Below are 4,082 nucleotides of genomic sequence, written 5' to 3'. Positions count from 1 at the left end.
AGGGGGGCTCTCAGGGGGGAGATGCTGCAGCAGGCTGCCACTAGCGCGGCGCCAGGTAACCTGACCTGAGGTGCATGTTTTTGCATGATGGGAGGAAGCCGGAGAACCCGGAGAGAACCCACGCAATCACAGGGGGAACATGCAAACTCCGCACAGAAAGGCCCAGACCGGATTCGAACCCGGAACCTTTTTGCTGTGAGGTGACTGCTAACCACTGCACCACCGTGCCGCCCAAATATATATATATACATATATACATGTATATATATATACATATATACATGTGCGTATACATGTGTGTGTGTATATGTGTATATATATGTATATATATGTGTGTGCATATATACATATATGTGTGTGTGTGTGTGTGTATATGTATACATATATACAGTGACCCCTCGCTATAACGCGGTTCACCTTTCACGGTCTCGCTGCTTCACGGATTTGCATCGTGCATTGTGTTCTGCATTCTGATTGGCTAAACAGTCTCTCCGCTTCTTCTCTACCTGTTTGTCAATAACGTTGCGGTTTAATATGTACACGTATGTAAAACAGCTTGCCAAGTTTAAGTTTGCAAATTCTCTTGCAATTTCAAGTTTCTCTAAAACCCATAATGTCGACAAAACGTTCTGCACCGACAAAGGCACTTGCCAAGAATGGGACCCTTTGATGAGCCGTTCATTACAGTTCTCAAACATAATCGATGGTGGCATGTCGGTTTATAAGAATCTTTTTGCCCAGAAGAAAAAAGAGCGACAACAACTACCGATAACTATGTTCTTCTCTTGAAAAACCACACCTGCACCGCCGGCTTTAGAAGAAAGAACCGCTGCAGAGCGGAGTCAGGATGCAGCGGCTCAGTCAGAAGAGCAGTGAAATACACGAGTCACTATTTGTCCGACTGTACTTTGTATTTGTTTTCATAATCATTTTTCATTTCCTCCCGTTCTAATCCAATGACTCGGGTCGCAGTGGGGCGGTGCCGATCTCAGCAATTTGAAGCCTTCAGTTCGTATTGATGATTCAAATTATTATTTTACAGTACAGTAGTTATTTGTAAAAAAAAACATTTATACAGTACTTTTATTTGTTAAACAAATGCTTGGGCCTGTAAAAAGGTTTTGTTCTTTGGTTTCAATGTATTATGGAGCATTTCATTGTATAATAATTGTAAAAAAAAATAAAGGTTACTACTTCACGGATTTCGCCTATCACGGTTTCTATTTGGAACGTAACTCCCGCGAAAAACGAGGGTTCACTGTATTTACACACACACATATATATATACATATATATACGTATATATATATAAAAGTCCTCCATGTCTCCTCGAACAGCTCGTCGCTCTGCAGCAGGAACATCATGTTTTCCTGATCTCAGCTACATTCAGGAATGACATCCCATTTTTAAACTTCATGCAATGTTGTTAAAGAGCAGCATTTTGTCCACATGCATTCTTTGACCTTCCCCTGCAGTGAAGGAGGTCTGCAGCCACCCAGCTGTATGGAGGGCGATCAGTGCCACGGCCGAGAGGAGCAGCAGTGAGGCGAGGAGTGAGCAGAACGTAAAGCAGAGGTGAGTGAAACACAACGAGGTTTTATATTTGTGAGTCCAGTGTGATCCATGAAGGAACAGAAACAGGACATTATGCTCTGAGTTTGTCCTGGAGGCAGTTTAACAGAGTCAATACAGCCTCCCTGATTTGTCCTCACAACGTCTGACAGCGTTGGCACCGACCCGCTGACGGGTCCACATGTCCAGAACTCATTGCTGTTATGATGTAGCTTCTCTTTTTGTCAATGTAAGCTGTTTGAAACTTGCAGTTTATTTTTACCTGCAGCGTCAGGTGGATTTGGTGAAGTATGTCGTCAGGTGACTGGAGAAAGTGTGACAGGTAAATAGTTACCCTCCCATTTCTACACTTCAGGTTTGAGTCTGTTTGCTAACTGATCTGGTCTTTGTTCAAATGTTCCAAAACTGCATGTTTAATAAAAAATAAAACATAATTTCTCCAAATGACTAACACCTGTTTAACTTGGTTTGAGAAGTAAGAGGGGAGGAGCCTAAGAAAAGTACACACCAGGGCCAATCACAGTTCTTTGTTTAGAGGGACTTTCCTCCAGAACTAAACCTGTTCTGAGGTCTTTGTTTAGAGGAACTTTCCTCCAGAATTAAACCTGTTCTGAGGTCTTTGTTTAGAGGAACTTTCCTCCAGAACTAAACCTGTTCTGAGGTCTTTGTTTAGAGGAACTTTCCTCCAGAATTAAACCTGTTCTGAGGTCTTTGTTTAGAGGAACTTTCCTCCAGAACTAAACCTGTTCTGAGGTCTTTGTTTAGAGGAACTTTCCTCCAGAATTAAACCTGTTCTGAGGTCTTTGTTTAGAGGAACTTTCCTCCAGAATTAAACCTGTTCTGAGGTCTTTGTTTAGAGGAACTTTCCTCCAGAACTAAACCTGTTCTGAGGTCTTTGTTTAGAGGAACTTTTCTCCAGAATTAAACCTGTTCTGAGGTCTTTGTTTAGAGGAACTTTCCTCCAGAACTAAACCTGTTCTGAGGTCTTTGTTTAGAGGAACTTTCCTCCAGAACTAAACCTGTTCTGAGGTCTTTGTTTAGAGGAACTTTCCTCCAGAACTAAACCTGTTCTGAGGTCTTTGTTTAGAGGAACTTTCCTCCAGAATTAAACCTGTTCTGAGGTCTTTGTTTAGAGGAACTTTCCTCCAGAACTAAACCTGTTCTGAGGTCTTTGTTTAGAGGAACTTTCCTCCAGAACTAAACCGGTTCTGAGGTCTTTGTTTAGAGGAACTTTCCTCCAGAACTAAACCTGTTCTGAGGTCTTTGTTTAGAGGAACTTTCCTCCAGAATTAAACCTGTTCTGAGGTCTTTGTTTAGAGGAACTTTCCTCCAGAACTAAACCTGTTCTGAGGTCTTTGTTTAGAGGAATTTTCCTCCAGAATTAAACCGGTTCTGAGGTCTTTGTTTAGAGGAACTTTCCTCCAGAACTAAACCTGTTCTGAGGTCTTTGTTTAGAGGAACTTTCCTCCAGAACTAAACCGGTTCTGAGGTCTTTGTTTAGAGGGACTTTCCTCCAGAACTAAACCGGTTCTGAGGTCTTTGTTTAGAGGAACTTTCCTCCAGAACTAAACCGGTTCTGAGGTCTTTCACTGTTTCCACCAACAGGACCTGTGACATCACTGTGACATGACATCACTGCTGCTGGAGCGAAGCTCCGCCTCTTATTTCTCTCATTGAGGAAATCGTTTTCAGTTCACTTGATCCGGTTGAAATTCATGAACATGTTTTATCTGTTTGAAGATCCAAAGTGTTTTATTCAAGAGGGTCAATAAAAACAAATGGAGCAGATTACACTTCTCATAATTACATCTCTTGGATTAACTGATCAACCTGAAGCCTCGTTATGATCCGCTGCCATTGGTGTTATCAGTTTTACATTACAGGTCAATAGAAACTCTACACTTCCTGTATTTTTCAAACTAAAAGCCCTGCAGTCTTTTAGAAGAAAGAAACCCCCCATAAAAAGGCTTTTACTGTGAAACATTTGCACTTTTTTATGGAAATTCCAGAATGTGCTTCAAACAGCATCACAGCGCTGCAGCAGCACATCAACGCAGCGGATTTTAAAAAAATGTCTCGGTTGAATCGAAGTCCTGCTGTATTTCCTCTGATGTGAACAGACTTAATAAACCTGCACATCTGTTGTCAGTACATTTCTCAGTATTTTGTCCAACAGGTGAAACTTTATTCTGCTGTTTTAAAAGGCTTCGTTGGTACCTGTAGTTTCCCTGTTTACTGTGTTAGGTTGTCTGTGCTCCTGTTTGCGTCACCACAGTTTCTATGGTAACGGGAGATTACCCAGGCAGAGGGAGGAGCTAAAAAAAGGTCTGAAAACACCTAATCTTGAGGGTGGCACGGTGGTGCAGTGGTTAGCACCGTCACCTCACAGCAAAAAGGTTCTGGGTTCGAATCCGGTCCTGGGCCTTTCTGTGCGGAGTTTGCATGTTCTCCCTGTGCTTGCGTGGGTTCTCTCCGGGTTCTCCGGCTTCCTCCCATCATCCAAAAACATG

The sequence above is a fragment of the Brachyistius frenatus genome, unplaced genomic scaffold, assembly GCF_029030835.1.
Source record: "Brachyistius frenatus isolate BFR_SWC_R1_liver_20210118 unplaced genomic scaffold, ASM2903083v1 Contig_121, whole genome shotgun sequence".
Classification (NCBI taxonomy): Eukaryota; Metazoa; Chordata; class Actinopteri; family Embiotocidae; genus Brachyistius; species Brachyistius frenatus.
Note: the sequence above shows the minus strand (reverse complement) of the source record.